The sequence below is a fragment of the Camarhynchus parvulus genome, chromosome 13 (genome assembly GCF_901933205.1).
Source record: "Camarhynchus parvulus chromosome 13, STF_HiC, whole genome shotgun sequence".
NCBI lineage: Eukaryota > Metazoa > Chordata > Aves > Passeriformes > Thraupidae > Camarhynchus > Camarhynchus parvulus.
Window position 1 is genome coordinate 8,292,227 of NC_044583.1, and position 20,319 is coordinate 8,312,545.

The following is a 20,319-nucleotide window of genomic DNA, read 5'->3' on the forward strand; positions in this document are numbered from 1 at the left end:
AAAATCCATACTGGGATAAGCTGTCCTTATCAGATAAAAGCACATTCTCATAGTGACTTTTGACTGTAATTCTTATCTTAAAATCCAACTGAGAAAGCACTTTCTTCATAAGCAAAAAAATTTCAATCACCAGGACCGGAGACCTTTGCAAATATCTGGTCAGAGCTGCTGGCTGGACAGAGGGACCAGCTGTCAGAGGTTTAGAAGGGAATTCATAACCCTTGAGTGAAAGTGCCAGTGCATAGCTGCTGTTGCATTTCATACTGAAAATATCATTCATATAAATCACTTTATCAGGTGATTTTTCTGAGTCAGTATGGTTATTCCCAAACTGATTGCACAAGAAAGTACTTTGCCACATCAGTAAACTCCTGCACATATTGTCAGATCATTTTTCAAACTGATCATGGGAAAAGCTTCTCCTTATTTTCCCTGCCATCTGAAGGGAACCATCCCAGCACATCACTGGGGAGGGCTGTGCAAAACCCCCCAAGAAGGATGCAGAGTGAACTAGAGCTGCACAGAATTATACAAACATTTGCAGGAATACACACAGCAAACAGCAGCAACTAATCCCACAAAATCCTCCGAGAGAGCGGGAAGACTTTTCACTCTCTACAGCGTGATAAGGAAAAAACAATTCCCAGATGCTCCACCAGATGAAATCATCTTGTTTCAAAGTTTATAATCATATATGTTAAATGCATCGGTCCACTTTCAAGATTAGTGATAATGATCTTACATTTTTAACAGAGCCCTTCATCCACGAGGATTTGATGTGAGCTTACACTGGCACTCCAGGACTGCTGCAGTCACCTCTGCCTTGAGATGTAGCAGCTGTTTAATATCACTGCATATGCTGTAAACAACACGCTGTTGTACAGAATAAGTAAAGGATTCTGTGCTGTTTTTGCATAGCCTGGTTTTTGGTAGCAGGGGTCCACAGAGGTGGCTTCTGTGAGAAGCTGCTGGAAGCTTCCACCATGTCCAGCAGAGCCAATCCCTGATGGCTCTGAAGATGGACACGCTGCTGGCCAGGGCTGGGCAATGAGAGAGGTTGGTAACACCTCTGAGGTAACAGATTTGAGAACAAAATCAAAATGAAGTAAGACATGCACAATTTTTCTAGCCAGAGAAGAGGAGGAGATGATAACATGTGAGGGAAACAATGTGGAGACACCAGGGTCAGTGGAGAAGGAGGGGCAGGAGGTGCTCCAGGGGCCAGATCTGAGATTCCTTTGCAGCCCATGGGGATCTACAGGGGGTGCAGAGATCCACACAGAGTGTTTTTAAGGGCTTATTTTACTTCTTATTATCCTCTGATTCTGATAGTAATAAATTCACTTAGTACCTTTGAGTTGAGCCTGTTTTGCCCTTAGAGTGTTTTCTCCTGGTCCTTATTTAAACTCATAAACCCTTTGTAAATAGTTTCTCTCCTCTGCCCAGCTGTGGCAGGGGAGGGTGAGTGAGCAAAGAGCTTTCATGGGTGCCTGGAGTTTGGCCAAACTACAACAATTCTCTTTTTGGTGGAGAATTGCAGGCCATCATGAGGACTTTGAGATAAGGATATTAATTGGGAGAAACAACGGGTAAAGCAAGCATTGAATCATATTAAGTAGAATAATAGTCGGAAATTTGTACCATAATTGCAGCGAAGGGTCCAAGGGTGTATTTCTGTGTAATTTGTCTTTTTTGTTCTGTGCTGGGATTATTGTTGGATCTGGTGTGGGGAACTTCTTTCTTCTGTTTAGTTTAGTTGTTTTTGTTGTCCTAAGTGAAGATTGTGTGTTTAATGTGGTTTTGATAAGTCCTAAATACATTATCAGTGTAAAACCATGACAGATACTCCTCAGAGTAAGGAGGTTACAGAAAAGCCTCCCTCAGCCCTTCCCTTTTCCATAGAAGAGCTCAAGAACAGAAAAAAGGATAACTTGCATCTCTAGAAGAGAAAAAACCATGACGACTCACAGCATTTTATATCTGTTGGAAGCACCTGTGGCATTTGAGGCAAAGACCTGAAGCTGCAGCTTCCCAGACCCAATGTAAGAACCATGGAGAGGAGCAGAGCCCCAGCCTCCCCTGGCTGGGCAGCAGCACCCTTGGCTTGGGCACAGGAGAGAGCTGAGCTGGCACATGTTCAAATGGGCTATAAACAAACCCAGTGCTGACCACCTGAAAAGATCCCCCAACCTTTGGATCATGTTGGCTTTCTTCATTTCCAAAGAGAACGACTGTGGTCAGAGAAACTACTGCAGAGCAAAAGAACTGGCATTAAAGTCTTCAAGATAATTTCCTCACTTCTGGACATAGGCTTGCAGGGTCATGGCAGGACAGGTCACCAAATACAGACTGTCCCTATGGGATGAATGGAAAAACAGGATGACCCCTCAGGAACACTCTGCAAACCGACCTTGAACTCTAATTTACAAAAAAGACCTTTGTCTTCTGCTCTCATGTGTAGCCCTTGAGCTTTAGCCCAGGTAACTGGAGATGGTAGAAGAGAAGCCATTTTACCTCTTCATCTTTGAATCATGAAGAGCCAGCAGAAAGTGGCAACACAGAGAAAAGCCAGGGAGTCATTGAAGCTACAGCATGAAATGAAATTAAATGAAATGAAAGAGGAAGCCTTACCATTGATTTTAATAGGTTTTGAATTAAGCTCTTGAAATTGGAGAGCAGAACTGAAGAGATGCACAGATGAGCAGACTGCATGTCACCACTACACCAACAAAAAGCTGTAGTAAAGGGCATGTCTGAGCACTGATGGAGGTACAAAAGTGGGAGATGCATTGCAGTTATTCAGTTCTGCAGTCTTTACTTTATTCTCTTTTATAAAGATAAGCTCAAGCCACAGAAATTGTTGAAGGGCTTTGACTGTCCTTACACACCTGCAAGTCTTCATACACTTTCCAAAGAAATATTCCCAGAAAAATAAGTGCAGCTTGCTGTTAACATTCTGAGCTGAAGGCTTAGCATGGCACACAGCCACTCTCCTCATCACACAGTTTGAGGCCAAACTAATCAATAACAGGTTCTTAATGCCAATGAATTCCAACCAGCAGCTTGTTTTTAAAATGAAGTTACTGAAACAGAACTAAATATTGCCTAAATCAAATTAGTTGCAGTAGCAATAAATAATTAAAGTAATAAACTAGTTCATAAATAGAGAACATAATTTCATTAATTTTACCACCATGTATAGCAACATCAATACTGCAGCAAGATGGAGTGCAGGGAGCTAAGGCAGTTTTGCATCCACACACAGGCAGCACAATAGCAAAATGATTGTATATACATAAAAATCAAATCCAAGCAGTAATAGAGTACTTTGGAAGAATAAGTAGCTGTTGAGAGGCAGATAACTGGCTCAAGCAGGGAGACACTGTGTATTTGAAATACATTTTGCAAGGCTGGGGTAGAGATAAGAAGGACAGAGCAGGATAAGTTATTTGAGGTAAAATCTTCACTAGCTCTAGATAAAGCACAGTGCCCATGATCTATTCCTGCTGATGCCACCATGTGCCCTTTTCTGTGTTCCCCATGACCACTGACAAATCTGTAAAGGCTTCAGTCTTCTCTCACCTCCTACAGGTAAACAACCAGCAGCAAAATCCAGGACAGTCAGTACGGAAAGTGGGATGAGCTGGTGGGCTGCTGCCATGCCTTCGTGGTTCAAGCACTACTGCATTTACACTAAATGCATGCATAGGCTCATGATCCCTGCACTCCCAGGATTTGGGGTGCCCTGGTTTAACTGAATGGAAGATCACAGATGGCCATGAAATAGACTTTTTTTTTTTTTTTCTGCCTGAATCTCCTATTTGAAAGAAAAAAGCAAGGGTGCATACCCATATTCTTTCATGACTCTGGATCACATGTACACACATTAGCTTTTCCTTTACTAAAGCAAAACCTTTAGGGTTGAGTAAGATCTGTTCAAATAATGAAATACAATGAGAGATTTTGCAAATGTCAGCTGCAGAGTATTGCTCCAGTACTACAGTATTAACAAAGCCTTGCTCTGTTCAAAGAAAGTAGTTACAAAATACCAGGATAACACTTAGTCACCTCATGCTGTTGAAATGTTTATCTGTTTTTAAGGGAGGTAAGTGCAGCCCTTGCAATCTCATCTCTCAGTGGAAAGCACTGCCTTCCCCAGAGACAGCTCTGAGGAGCTGTTTTGCAGAGCTGTGTATTACAGAGTCATTGGGGGCTGGTCCATACCACAGAAATAACTATCCAAAATAATTCAGCACAGCTAAACAGAGCAGTCATACCCACTCTGACAGCAGAGTTCTCCTCTAAAGATAATTCACCTCCAGCACCCTCAGTGCTACTTGTTAAAGGTAGGGAGGGTTTCTAGAGGGGCACAGTGATGTCTGACAGCCAGAGGGGTGCTGCTCTGGGAGGTGGTGGCTAGGATGTGAAATCCTGACACTACTTCTTTCCTTTTAAGCTTGCCCTTGCTTCAAGAGAAGCTCTGAACACAAGCACCACGAAGGTTCTCTTTCAAACCATGCTCAAGCAGCAGCACAAACCAGGCATTTCATTGTTATTCACTGCACACAGCCCCATCCCTCTGTATGTTCTGTATGATCTCTCCAGCCGTCAACAAAACGGGAGAGCAAGCAGCTAAAGGCCAAATTTGCAAACACAGCCAAGCACACAACTCCCACTGCAGCCACCAGAGACGCAGAGTGAGCAGCATGGGCTGAGGGGAGTGAAGGCATCTCAGCAAGCAGACCTGGCCCACAGCAGTGCTGCAGGGTCATGGGAAGGAGGCCCTGACTTCCAGGGAAATGTGGGGCAGAAGGACAGTATTCCATGCAGAAGTGAGGCCAGCAATACCCTGTGGACCAGGGCACATAGCAAGCTTTCAGCATTGAAAGGATGCCAGTATCTGTCATGGCATGCCATGCTAAAATGCCCAGTGTTTCCCTTTAGAGTGAACCTAAGGATGTCAAGCTTTATTCTTTTGAGTTCTTCAACAGGGAAACCACTGGCTCCAAATATGTACACAGGAAAAGCTACTTCTAATTGTTACAGGATAGAAATTGAGATCTCCCTCACCTTTCTGCACCTCCCTCCTAGTTTTCCTCCCTGCAGCAAGCAAAGTCCCTGGCAGCCTTTTCATTTTGCTGCTGTTTTCATGGGGGATCCCATCAACTTTCCTTTAGCCATTAAGTTTCCTTCCAGAGAAGAGTTTTGAAGCTCTTTCTTAAGAGACTTGAAGAGACTTCCCTACTCACCTGCACATGATGCAGTATTGCAGAGCAAGCACAGTGGGAACCAGAGACATTTCAATGAGGTTCCCAAAGATGTCATGTCCCCATGATTATCCCCCATAATTTGATATTTAACGTCTGACAGTATCAGGCACACTTTAGTCTGAACTATATTGCAGAAAGGACCCTACTGGATAAGGGGCCAGAGAAGCAGAGCAGATAATGCCCTCACCAAGCACAGAGGTCCCCACTCTGAGCTTCTGATGGGCAAATCATGGTCCTGCCACACACCTGTCCTTCTACACATCCATCATTGGGGGACAACAGTCTGGGTGACAGCCTGTCCACCCTCCTGTCTCAGTAACTCCAGTAAGGGAGAGATGTCCTGCAGACCTTGCAAGGGATGCTGCTGAGGTATATTCAAACCCCACCCCAATACCAGGCAAGTTCTGACCCCACTACCACAGTGGCCCCCAACCCATCAGTAATTTTAGCAGCTTCCTGTACCTGGCTCTGCCACTGACTCACAAAGTGTCATCAGCTGAACCTGGGCAGAAAGCAAAGTACATTGCTGGCACACACACACAGAGCTTTATTTTAAAGAGACCAAAATACTCCAACCACCCCACGCAACAGTTCTAAGTTTACCCAGTGTTATCCCCATTTCACACATGAGAAAGGTTACTTGCTATGATTAAGATAACACAGTGACTTTTAGGGTAAAAACCCAACAGCCAATAAAATTCTATATAAAATGCTGAAATCCATCTGAGAACATATATATAGTCAATATAAATATACAAAGAATTCCTGTTATTTTCAGAATTGTGTGTCTAGGAGTTAGATTATTACTGCATCCAAGTCACTCAGGTATTAGACTCAAGACAGTCAAGATACATCTTAGGGTGTGCAAACCCATTAAGACCAAACAACAGGTTTATCAGTTACACCCTGACTCGCCAAAGTAAAGCAACTTTTGCTGAAATAATGCACATAAACCCAGAAAATCCATACACTCAGCACAAGCAGGGCTGATACAGGATAAAGCATTGGAGCAGCAGCATCCCAGAGGAGCCAGCATCTCCCTGTTGCTCTTCCCAATGCTACGCCTGCTTTTCCACTAACAGCTATTTAGGTATTTAGGTCAATTGATGTTACCTTTGCTTTACACCTCCCTCACTGAAATCACGACAAAGGCAGAAAATAGCAACTGAACGAGGTTTGTGTAGAGAAATCACTGAGACTAACTAAGCTCCAGGAATCAATAAGACTATTTTTAGTCACTCTCATAAAATTTCCTCTTTGCTTCTGCTACTGGAAGTACCAGAATAGAGAATGGAGCCTCTTGGGCATCAATAGAGCTAAGTTCACAATGTTTTGGTTTGCTTCCTCAAAAGCTTTAGTAAGACATGACATGTCAGGGATGGGGTCTTGGCTCATGGCCTTCAATGATCAGCCACTTTGCTGTGCTCCTATTCTTAAAAACAAAATACAAACAAGAGCAAGAAACAGCAGCAGAAGCTCCTTCCTGTGCATTTTTCTCCTCCAGGGAATACACTAAAAACACACTCCACATTAGCCCCACCTGGAGAGGAGAGCTTTCTTCTCATCATGTAAAAAAACCTCACTTTCTCAGACAAATAATTATGTAATTACACAAATAACTGTGGGACTCTATATCTCACTAATACCAGCCCATCTCACTCAGAGGGTCACAGCTTTCTTGCAAATTAAAGACAGCAATTAAGAAGGAAATGCTAAAAGCTACACTCCAGTGTTGCAGGATATTCTGCTACTGAAAGTTTCTTGCCTTTTTTTCCCAATACAAGCACACAATTTTAATTATTTAGAACTCAGAGTCAATAGAGTTGGATCAGCAACAATGACAGACTGCCACTGTCAGGCAGGGAGACCTAAAGGATTCACTAACACTGTAAGGAAAAAGGCACATCATGACTATCAGTTTAGAGGATATTGACACTTGTGATAGTGTTAGAAAGTTAAATATTATCATAATTAGTTTTCAGCTGATTTTATCTCTGAAATCACACCAGCTTTGGTGATGTTTGCACTCCAGTGAACCCTGTTTTCATGTGTTTTTTCCTATTAGAAGATGCAGAAGGAAATCTTCAGGGGAAAAATGTATTATTGAAGAAGTGATCATTGTTTTTTAACTTCTATCAGACTTCATTCCTATTAAATCCTGACCAAGGTCTCAGTGCAAGAAGCAAGTAGAGAATTGCAGCTAAACCCCTCAGCCCTTGGTGCCAGCTGCAGCCTGGCTGCACCCACAGGCAGAGAGCTGGGATCTGGGAGTGCAGCATCACACCCTGACAAACGTCATCTGCTCTAAGTATCTGCTCCATGAATTTTAATTCCTAACAACCTAGCTCCCAAACAAGGTCTAGGTCTGGGCAAAATAACATCCCAGGCAGCTAATGCAGAGATTGTGCCACACACTGGGCATTCAGCTGGAACCCCCATGCTGTCATCCACACATAAAGCACAGAAACAGAGAAATGTTTAGGAAAACATCTCTAAGATCACTGAGTTCAACCATTGACCCAGCAGCGCCAAACTCATGTGGGCTCCACCGCTGCCCTGGGCACAGAGGGCTTGACAACCCTTTCAGCGAAGAAATTTTTCCTAATATCCAATCTAAACCATTTCATATGACAGCATGAAGACAGCAGCACTCCTTATGGCACACATTATCCCTACATAGACAGAAACCCTGGCCCCACTCTCAAGAGGGCAGAATGAACTCACAACAGGTCTGTAGGGGACACTCACAGCAGGGCGGCCACATCCATGCCACCACCACCAAGAAAATTCCAATATACCAAATCTAAATTGTAAGCTAGAAAGTAAATAAAGGGAAAAGTTAATATGCCCATCACTGTCATCCTCCCCATGACAGTGTACCTCCAAACCTTTTGCTGCCAAATCACACTCTTGGAGAAGTCCTACAATCAGTTGGCATCACAGGACACACTCTCCAAAGTTACCTCTATTTTTTCCTTCAAAAAGGAAAGACAAAAAAAAAAAAAACCAAAGGAGGTAAGAATGGGAGACCTGAAAGCCATTTTTATCTTAATAGCTGGCAAACACACATCATTAGATTACAATAACAAGTAAAAAGGCTGTGTTTACACTAGCCTTAAAACCAGCAAATTCTGTTTAAGTATAAAGGGAGTGAATTCACTATCTGACAGTTGCCATTAACATTTTAGACCTGATGAACAGTTCCTGTGCTCAACAGCTTCCCACGTTTCTCAGCTGGCCTAGTAAAAGTTGCTTCTTCTCCCTACAAACCATGACCTTCATATTCTGGTGCCTGATAAATTAGCAGCACAGAAAACAGATTTTTATCTGACCTTAAAGAAGAAAGTTTGTGTGCTCTATCAAGGACTAAATGAATCTCGTGAAACAAAACCCAACCCTTTTGGCTTTAGAAAACATATGCCATGCATATGTTCCTGGAAACCTCAGACCTTCTTTTTGTCATATGGCATTGCCTGTAGGAAACAGGGGTAGTACCAGCAATCTTTCCAGTAATTAAGAGAAATACTAACATAGTATAGTGGTATTTGTGGGAAATAACATTTATTTTTACTGCAGCACGTGTAGCATCAAGTAGTAAGGATTTTGTTTCACTCAAGATCTAGACAATGCTTAGCCTCCTATGTGTTGACAAAGAGGCAAAATCTGAACTCACCTTTTCTCACCAGAAGTAAAAAAAAAAACAACAAAAAACCTAAAAACTTTGTTGTATTTAAGCCAGCACAAATCCTAGTTTTAATAATTATTACCTCATCTTATCTTATTCTTGCTCAAATACACTTCACCTATAAGTAATGCTAGAGGGTGCCTGTTGATAAATTGCAGATGGGATTTGGGATTTTGCAAGTGAACTAAAAGCATCTAGTTTGGGGTTGAGTTTCTGCCTGTTTATTTCAACTGTAAACCCAACAGAGCAGTTCTGACCAACCACCTCTAACTCCTTAATGACCTAAACCCTTGGAGCCCCCAAAGACATGCAGACCCCTCACCCAGAAGCGACCAGCCAGCATGGGTCAGCTCAGAGCTCAGGAGAGCTCCCAGGAACATGGCAGTGCCAGGTTAATGCCTGGATTAGTTGATCCTAGAGGCTTTTTCCAGCCCTAACAATTCCATATTTCTGTGACCACATCCCCCTCCAAGCCCTTGCCAAAAGTGCAGGCTTGCAGACAAAAGCTCCATCCGCACAGCAGCCGAGGAGAATTTTAAGCCAGCAAAGGAGTGTTTGTTTGTGCTAAGAAAGAGATTTAACGTCTAAATTAAATAAGTGCACTATGCTTAGCTCCCACTGCCAGAGCTGCTGGATATTAATGGCTCTCCCGCTGGAGCTGGCTGTCCCTGGAGAGCCCTGCTCACAGCAGCCGTGTGCTGATCAGCACATCAGCAATGGGGGCACGCGCGCGCCCAGCCACTGCCTCCTCCCGCTCCTCCTGCTTCCACTCGGCCTCCTGAAAGGAACTGCTCTGCTGTTCTGACAGAAATCCTCCCGTCCCCTGGGAACGCACTGAAAGAACGAACAACAGGTTTGGTTCAAGGAAAGTCTGAAAATTATTGCTGCAAAATCAGGAAAGTGAAATGGAAACTCCACTGGTAGAGGGCTGAGTCAAAATTAGCTACTGGATGCAAAGGAAAATAAGCTGGATACTTTAAATTATTTTCATCATCATTCCTGTTGTTAAATGAGTACAATAAAACATGTTTCAGTTACGTAATTCCAAATACTAATTGCTGTGACATTTGAAACTGAAAATAATCCCACAGGTTTCCCAAAGAGAGAGAGCTCCATGTGCTGTGCAGAGGTGTTCAGCGAGGCCCGCAGCGCCGTTCTCCCGACAAGAACAGCCTCTCACCCTCCAGTGAGCAAACAGCATCCTGAGAAATAATCACATTAGAGCTTCTGTCTGCTGAAAAGGCAGAGGGGTGAAAGGAAAGACAGAGGGCTGTAATTATTATTTCTGTTTCAGAATACTAGGGGGTGCTCAGTTAAAGATGTGTGAATGATGATGGGATCATTGAATCAGAGGGAACACAGCCCAGATGTGATGAACAAGGCCTGATGAACACGCTTCCTTTGAGAAGGGAATTGCAATGCCCAACACACAGATCAGGCAGGACTTGTTCTGGTGGTGTTATTTATATTGGGTGAACATTAAAAGGGTGAAAGAGTCATTCTCAGCATTGTCTCACGGTCAATCAAGAAACCATTTTCAAGTTCACTCAGAACCCAATTACTTCACCAGCATCTCCACACATGTTAGGATGATCCAGTGATAATACAAACTCTGTTAGTCACCAAAAATGATCACTTAGCACTCTCTCTAATCCAGTTGACCTGTTTGGAATATAGTTACAGGTGTCATCCAAATGCAAACCTCCCCATGCAGGAAGCGTTTATTATATATCCAAAAGGAAAAGAGTAGTCTCTGCTCCTTTTCTGATATCTTTATGTGAAGACTTAGTTCTGATAGGGACACACTGTAGTATTGAGGAGCAGTCAGGGCTTTCTGGATAATTTAATGTACTGGTAAGGGCTTTGACTTAATCCACATGCTCTGCCTTACAGTAGAGTTGCTCCTTACTGGTTTTGACACCCCCAGCCCACTAGAAGCTGTTACAGTCCTCTATCCAGCACACACACTGCAGCCCTGGCTGGCCAGTTCATCATCATGATGGTAAAACCCAGCTTGGTTTTACAAGCATTTAAGAACCTGTACTTCTCTCCAACTTTCCTATGACTCCAGCTGCTTATTGCAAAAGCAGCATCAAGAACAGGCACACTAATCCAGCTACCCTGAGCAGTGAGACCATGAGCCCCTCTCTGAAAGACCCTCTCAGGGTCTCATCCTGTCTGCTGCTTAGCGTCACTGCTTAAAGTATTATGACAGAGTTAGGAGAATGAACTTCTTAATTTATCAGAATTTTTATGGGTCACACAGTTTCATCATTGCACAGTGCTCAGATGTAGCCTGGATCCCAACTCCTGCACACCGGGGAAATCCTATCAGCATCTAGGAGTGCACACACAGGCACCTCCCAGGCTGGGATATCTGCTCCAAGCACAGCCACCCTCTCTTTTCACCAACTGGTGTTTTCCCATGAAAATGTCTCTGGCAATGGATCAGCCCTCACTGACACTGGTGCCAACAGAGTTGGACACGTTGGTAACAGCAGAGAAGCTGCACAGGGCTGCTTCCAATTTCTGGCTTCACTGATTCTATTTCCCAGGGAATAAGGGTTGCCACAATGTTGATTCTGTTAAAAGCAGCTGATGAACTTCTGTATTTAACAGGCAATAGGAGTTCAAAACTAAATGTGGCTATTATATAATTTAGGGAAAACTAATAATTTTTGAAAAATAATTATGGGTAAAGAAGAAATAAAAACCAGGATAATAAAAAACCTAACTTCAGTAAAGGAGAGAAAAATGATTCTTTAAAGCATTCAGATATGAAAAGTAAAGAAAAAAGATCCTGTTATAGGCAATTCACATCATAGAATTTCAATGGGAAAAGCAAAACAACTAGAGGCAGGAGCGCTGCATGCCACTGTCACCTACTTTGCGGTTGCAATGAGAAACTAAATTGAAATCTTGTAAGAAGTGACATTTTGAAAAATTTCCAAATCTGCAGATGGAAAACACAACAGTTTTTTCTTGTATTTTTTTATTTTCCAAGCTAGAGCATAATTTGATGCTATTATCTGCTGGCTGTGCAAGATAGATTTCAGCCTTTGCAACAACTATTGTGCACACAAACCCCAGAAACAGTATATTAATAACCAGACATGGTCCCCTGTGCTGAACAAATTTAAAAGCCAAAATCCAACTTATGCCTTTGCAAGGAACCAGCTTTGAAGTCTATAGGTCCAGAATCACTTTGCACATATTTTAGTTTCATCCTGGTTAAACGTGGTTTAATAATCCTGGTTACTGCATGAGTTTCGTGATACCTGAAATGAGTCAAACAGTTTTACACTCATTTAAAAAAAGCATCTGGGCTGATATTCAGCCTAAAGACTGTCACATTACTGGAGACCCTTTACCAGACAGAACTTAGAAATTCAGCAGAAAGAAGGCACATCTAAACCTCACTAAAACTGAGAGAGTAAAAAGAATGACAAAAAGACATACCACCTATGAGGGAGAGGCAAGGATAATAATGAGGAGGAGATGGGGACAAAAATACAAGGATCACTCTCATGCTACTTCATAAACACACAGTGCCCATTATGTTATATGCAAAACAACAAACCTGCCTAATATTCTTCAAAAATTCTCATCAAACACAAGCAAGCAGCATGGCATGGATAAATAACTCCAGTCTCATGACAAACAAGGAAATATTTATGGAAGGCTATTAAACTTGGATTACTGAGACCTTGGAGCAGTTGCAGAGTGGCCAATCAGCTCTGTTGACTAAATACATATTTATAAATGCTTTACGTCTTTTATTTACCCAATGGCTTATTCATTCTGTTCTGGTTTTATTTGGGTCTATCAAGAACAGTAAATGTGCAGTTAGATGCATAATAAAAACTCCTTTAGAAAAGTAATTACATTACCTTATACAGAGCAGATTTTTCTTTCCCAAGCACCGTGAACTGGACCATTTCACAGGCTCCTAAGTTCTTATTAAAAATATACTGACACATGCTAATTACCAAAATGAAATCTTGTTTAGAAATGTAAAGTCCAAAAGGACCATTTACACACAAAGCAGGGCCCCGCTGAAAACCACTCACTTAAGCAGAGTACTTGCTCTAACAGCAGCCAGGGACATGGCTATGGCCCCAAACACCTGAATGGCTCATTCTTCACATCCTATTAGGAAAAAATTCTTCCCAGAGAGGGGGTGAGGCCTTGGCACAGGTTGCCCAGAGAAGCTGTGTCTGTCCCATCCCTGGAAGTGTCCAAGGCAAGCCTGAGCATGGCTTGAAGCATCCTGGGATAGTGGAAGGTGTCCCTGCCCATGGCAGGGGGCTGTAATGAGATAACCTTTCAAATCCTTTCCAACCCAAACTATTCTGGGATTCTGTCATTCTGCTGGGTTTGGCTAGAGCAGGATATGGTGCAAGACTATAACAGCCCCACAGTGAAGCACTGCAAAGATTGCTGTTGGCCTCAGCCACTGTCCATGTCACCTCCAGAGCTCCCCTGCCCTAAATCATCCCCCCAAGCTGGGCTAACCCAGTGACAGGCTCAGCACCTCCATCTTCCACAGGCTGAGGCCATGACCACCTGGGAGTAAGTACCTGAACTAAGAGAGCACAAAGAAGGTTATTCCTCTCTTATTTTTAGCTCATATTTGAGCAGTGAGTTGAAGCTCCAGTAATATTACCCTAATTGCTCTGCCTCACAGTTAAAGCTCAGTTCAAGAAGAAATGGCATGTTGAAACCTATTAAGTCTGAAATTGAAAATGCACCATACTCTTACACATATTAAGTAGACTAGTAGCATGTTCAAAAATCATGACTCAAAAATCTGACTGGACCCAGAAGCGATCCTGGACATTGGATCTTTTGTTTGAAAGTGTGAGTTTACTCATTTTCCTAATATCTAAAACATGCTGGATAAACTGATTTGTTTGACAGTGCTTGCATCTTACATTATGTTGCCATTTTCAGAAACATCTGCTGCCAGTTTTTTATTCAGCCTTTACAAATGAGTTTATGTTATAGCTGGTCTGAAAACTCTGGGTCTACAGTGCATTTGCACCTTTCAATATCATGTACAAGCCTCACATCTCTGCTCTGTATGAGAGGGGCTTCCACATCATGAAATGCTCTCTGTAACAACAGCATTTCACCAGAGCTATGTGGCTGGGCACAAAAGTAGAATTTCATAGAAAGAACAATGCACCACTGAAAACAACCAAAAAATTCAAATCCAACATGACTTCAAACCTCACTGTATTTCAACCTGGCTGCTGCTAATGATACTTAAGAAAAGCCCATTTGTCTGAAAATATGTTCTCTCATTCTTAAAGACAGGTAATCTTAGAAGACCAGTGCAAACTAGTCCTGCTTTACAGCTCTGGGGCAGCTGGAGAAAAGTGCTTTGGAGAGGCTGAAGATGCAGCCAAAACAAGTTTTGTAGGACAAAGCAGCATATTCCAAAAGAGTTCCCAGTTTAGATGGAAAAACTAGAGAAGTTTGTGAAGGTAAGGGCTGACTAAAGCCAACACCACATGCAGCTTTTTCAGCTGCCAAATCAGCAGAGTTTGTTCTAATTTCAGATGGAAAAAGAGAGATGCCTTCAGGCACATCCAGCTTCAGCACTCTGCACTGGGCATACTTATTTATGATGTACAGCAGTATGGAACACATATATATGTTATTTTGTATCTCCCTGTAAATCCTCACAAGGTCTCATAGATTTCTGACTCATATGCATCTTCTCCGTCTTCCCACACTGGGAACTGAAGCTGTCCACTTCCTAAGCTTGTCCACAATCTGCTTGATCCGACCTGCTGCTGGGAAACAATTTCACGATTTCCTGCCACTCAAGAAGTTTTCACTCCAGCTCCTTCAAGTCCATCAATCTGCTGCTCTAGCAAAGCCACACTCTATTTTATTTACTTACTAAACAGTCATGCCCATTCTGCCATGAAGAGAATTCATTCCTCCTCCTGCCCCAAAGTACTCTACTACAGAAACTGATGGATCCATTTTACAGGAACCTTAACTCTGCAAAACCCCTCTGTTTCCAACAATCAGAGAGATGGGCATGCAAGGGGTTTGCTATGCCTATGGCAAAGCTGGGCTAAGCCATGGCTCCATTCACATTTTCAGAAGCGTTCCACCTCTGTGAACAGTCATTTGTCAGCATGATGTGACCACCAGGACCAGCCCTGTTTGGTTCAGGAGCTGCTCAGAAACTCCCTGGCCAAGATGCAATTCTCTGCTCCTCGTCCCAGACACGTGCAATACAAACAGCAATAGTAACACTGCCCAGGAGCGTTCACATTCCTGTTTAATTTACTACTGTGCCCAGCACTGGCTAATGTGTTGATTATTTGAGGTTCTTCCCCCTCCACAGAGTTTTACTCCCTCTTTTAATTCCTGCCACTTAAGAGCACAAAATATGCCAAGTTATAATTAAACACCACTGCTGGTAGGTGGTGGGAGCAAACAACTTTGCCCCTTCCCAACTAGGGCTAGGCTGTTCAAGCGGGATGAAGTACAAAAAAATCTGAGAAACTGTGGTTTCATAACCTTGGAAACACAGGCACTAAACATCAGATTAATATCTTGACCCAAACTTCCTTCCCTGAGTAATAGATTTCAAAGCATATGTTGTCAGTGAATGGCAAAGCCAGAGATAATAAAACTTTCTATGAAAATAAAGCAGCTGAGATGGGCAGAGACAAAAAATTTTGTTTGAAGTAAAGACTGAGTAATTGTTAAAACTAGTATAACAAACATGGAAAATATTCCAACTTGTGATTCAACAAAACAGGGATTTTTAATGTAAAAGCTGTCCTTCAGACTTTGGAAGAATGTCCTGAAATTCAGCCAGTGTGTTTCTGAACACCCAGCTGTGTACAGAGCATATACATGCAAATATTTACTTTCTCTGTTATATCATCTGGATGTAACCGGGATAGCCACACAACCAAGATCCTGGTGGCACAGTTTCTTCTAAAGAGCAACATAGGCACAGCTACTCATTTTTGGTGGGTTTTGACTAAATCATAAGGAAAAAACCACAGATGTTTTTGAATTCCAGTAATAGGAAAAAACCAACATAATGGAAATTAATAGGTGATTTACTACAATAGTAATTACAGCTGACCACTTTGTGCTCCTGAAGGATTTCAGGAGAGCAACTTATCATTCCTGCCAATTTTGGAGTGCCTGTCATCTTCCATGGAGAGGCAAACATTTGAAGTGGGCGAAAAGAAAGGACGAAGTAAATAGAATTTCTGAAGGGCATTACTGTTTTATAACCATGAGTCAGGTTTTCATGTAGGACATAAAAATTGATGTCAAGTGCAGAATAATGAAGTATTTCTTAAGCTGTTGGCTGGATCCTCTACCACTGCTAATTGATGCAGAGATTTTTCAATACAACTCTAGCAACTTGAGAAAGCTCAGGGTGTACTTCATTCTATTGCTCCACATTGTGATTAGGGATCACAGTGTGACAATGTGGATTCTGTATCTGTAATAAATATATACAAATAAGACATCCACAACACAGAGCTTGTGAAAACTTCAGACAAGTGTCAATTCAAAGAAGTTTTAATTCAAACCAGATATTTAAAGTTTGTATCTTTATGCCAGTGTGATGTCATCTGTCTGAATAAATCTAGAGTCGCATCTCATTTAATAAGATTATATGGTCAAAGCAGAAGCAATTTACTTGAACATTTCTTGGCTGAATGGTTTCAAAAGCATCTTTTGACACTAATTTGTTGAACGGATGATTGTGAACAACATAAAAACAAATTAAAAGTTTTAAGTGCTTGGGTTAGGTTCTCAGCTAGTAAAAGGCAAAGGTGGTCCATTAATTCAGCAGAGCTTTGCTTATTTCTATCTACTGAAGACCTGGCTCTTTATGCTTAATGTGACTATACATATGCTTGGGCACAGTTCTACTCCGCAGACAATTTGTTTTCATACTCAGCATCCTTCAGCCCCACAGTGCCAACTGAAATGGGAACATTTGTTAGCTCCAGAAGTTGCAGAATTAGTTCCTGTGTCCTTGCCATTAAAATAATTGGGGAAACAACTGGAGGTTCTGTTCTGCCAGACATGGGGAATTTGATAGACACAAATCTATGTGGCTTTTACATATATAAGCTGTATGGTGTAATTTACAGCAGCAGGTAAGTATTATGCATTCATGTACACTCATTACACAGGGAAAAGTCACCAATCTTTAAAATTAAACCCTGCCACTGTCCAGCCTAATGTCTGCAGGTGCTCCCTACAAGCTTGGTCCTGTTTCTTCCAATGTAACACACGCCCTTCAGTCTCCCAGTTTCCTGCACAGGGACTTCTCCTCAGACTGTGTAGATTTTAGGAGGAAATTCTCCCCTGTGAAGGTGGTGAGATGCTGGCACTTGTTTTCCAGAGATGCAGTGACTGTCCCATCCCTGGAAGTGTCCAAGACCAGGCTGGACAGGGCTTGGAGCAGCCTGGGAAAACAGAAGGGGTCCTGCCCATGGCAGGGGGTGGAATGGGATGGGCTTTGAGGTTCCTTCCAACCCCAACCATTCTGACACCTCATCCCTTTCTCTACTCTCTTCATCCTTTACACTAAATGCCTGCAGTGTCCACATGATCTGCACAAACTGCTGCTTTTCCCAGCTCCCTGCTCCTGTTTTGCTCCTCCCCATCTGCTCTCCTGCAGTATCACGCTGCCCTGGACAGCAACAAGGAGTGTGCAGCTTATTCCCCTTTTGGCTCCACTCCCCTTCCCTCTGCACTAAGGGCAGGAAAAATTATGAAAAATTAACACAAAAACGAGAAAAAAGATTCAGTTAGTGAAAAAAGATCTGCCTGCCCAAACTTCTCCCGTGATTTTAGTTCAACAGAGCAATATAGAGGGATGGTATTCAAATCCTGTGCTTGTTTATCACACATTGGTGTTTCCTGAGCTTGTGTTTTGAGGTTTTTTGGCTGGTTGGAAGTTTGTTTTTGTTTGTTTTCAAAGCACAACACCAAACCTGGCACCCTACCCCATCTTCTGGTCACCACTGCATGGGCATAATATGGATGATAATATAATACAATATGACCCACCACACTGGGTAGAATGTGTGACCAACTCAAAGGTAAATTTCAAAGTGAATTTAGAAAAATATTCCTGCATCTTCTAATAAAATCTCAGATTGAGGGGTTTTTTGATTAAAAATTATTTTTAGTTAAAAAGCATAATATTTGCACACCAGTTAGGCATCCCAGGAACAAAATAGTTCTGCAGCCATTTCCATTGCAATTGAGAAGAAAATCAGTCTCCAAACATCACTGAGAGGTGGCTGCCAGCTGCAGTCAGGGAAGCATCTCTCCTCCATACCACAGCAATTAAAAGATCATGTAATTACTGCTGATCTCATGCCATGGAAGTCAAAGGAAAACCATTCATTGACTGTAATGGGCTTTGGAGCAGGTTCAAAATTTCTCCAGCCTATGTAATCCTGATGCTTTGGAAACCAAAACCTCACAGCTGAACTACACTCATCCACAACTAAAAAAGAAAAAAGTGTCTTCATCCTCAACAACAATCAAGGCTTTGCTCCCTTTGAAAGAAAAGTGTCTGCTCTAAATCTAAAGGATTCAAACCTTTCGTCCCAAAATAAAGAAAAATTCTGAAAAGTCTAAACCAGGATTGCCCCTCCTTTCACCAAAAGCTCTTTTTTTAATCATCTTGGATCATCCATAAGCCTGGGATAATAAAAGCAGATAGAGAATAAGGCTGCTGAGCTCTCACATTTGTGGGTGTTTCTGTGAGATATTTTTTAGTTTTCCAGCTTTTTAAGAGAAAGCCAAAATTTCTACCAAGGGAATAGAACAAGGATAAACTCCCAACTTCCAATCTCTTCCAATCATCCTCAGGAAAAACCATTATCTGCAAAATTACCATTTTTAGGGGGAAAAAGGCCTCATCAAAATCACCTCATACCATATCACAAGATTTAGAAGAAATCCTTTTGTGTGCATAATAAACATTCTGACCTTCCTGTTATTTTTTTCCTGACACCAAATGATATCTGCTCTGTGCACATTTTAATACTGAACACGTTTCTGAAGGAGCCTTTAGTTGAATTATTTTATAGGCACTATTGAGGAATAACTCCAGAGAGGAAGATACTTAAACATTGCTGAAAATCCCCAGGTAGCTCTGCAAATCAACAGGCTTTTGTTATCAAGAGGTATTTACCATGTTAGCATTTTCTTGACTTTAGAGGAGTTTGCAGTTCTTCAGACAGACTTGATAATCCACATATTGCCTTGCTGGGCATAAGCCAAATTTATCTATACATCTTAACTCCCTCAGTTGCCATCCCCTTCACTCCAGCCAGGGATCTAAGAAGCTTCTAACAGAAGTCCATTACATTGAATTCACTTCTGAACAAAAAAATTATGATTTTACCCCTCAAAATAAAAGTTAAGTCTTACCCATCCTCTGGAAGCAATGAGAAATCAGCCTCACTTAGCCTGGGAATTTTGTGTCTTGAGGCACTGATCTCCAAATTCAGTTATTGCTTTGCAGTAACATTCTCCAAGCGCACAATCTGCAAACTCAAACCTGATTTCAAGAACTGCTATCTTTAAGCTCTCATATGTCTGGGTTACTTTCACTGTGAAGAAAGTTTTGGAAGTAGAACTCATATCTGAAAAAGGCCTGGAGGTACATCCACAAGACGGGATCCAGTCTCTGTGCCTATAATGAACTGCACCACAAACTACAGCCAGGGCATGACTGAAAAGTGTCCACATCCACAACACCAAGAGGTTTTCTGCATCCCAAAGCAGCCTTGACCCACCCAAGAGCCCTCCTCAGCCTGAGGCTGAGGGAAGTACAACAGAGCTGGATTGCTTCATGAAGAGTGGCAGAAGTTTGATCAAACAGACACACGCACTGGACACCTAAACCAAATAGATTTCACCATTAGCAATAGCTGCATTTTTAATTAATTCAAGCCTCTCTGCTGCCTCAGCCTCACAGAAGAAAAAAACCACAAGAACAACAACAAAAAAATTATTTGCCCAAATGACAATTTACCCTTGGACACGACCTTCTTTGCTTATGCAGTAAAACCTTGGTAGTTACAAACTCTTCCCAACATATGGGATGCCTGAAACAATTCAAGAAGCTCTGGAAGGGAACAGGGAATGCATTAATCCATTGAACAGCAGAGTGCCACCTGCTTCACATTCTACCAAGACAGATGAGGAAAGCAACTGCCTGATCCAGAAAACATCTGCTGAACAAAATCAAAATTAATGATAACCAGAATGAGCACTTTGATGGCCAATTCTCCCCCGGCTGCCAGGAGCCATCAAAGAGCCTCTCCTGGCAGAAGG

At 42.2% G+C, this 20,319-nt stretch overlaps 1 protein-coding gene across 4 annotated transcripts in view; it reads right to left on the reverse strand.

Annotated features, from left to right (window-relative positions):
* FSTL4 (follistatin like 4) overlaps positions 1–20,319 on the reverse strand; it is a 220,281-nt gene that overhangs the window by 171,991 nt on the left and 27,971 nt on the right. The window lies entirely within an intron of this gene.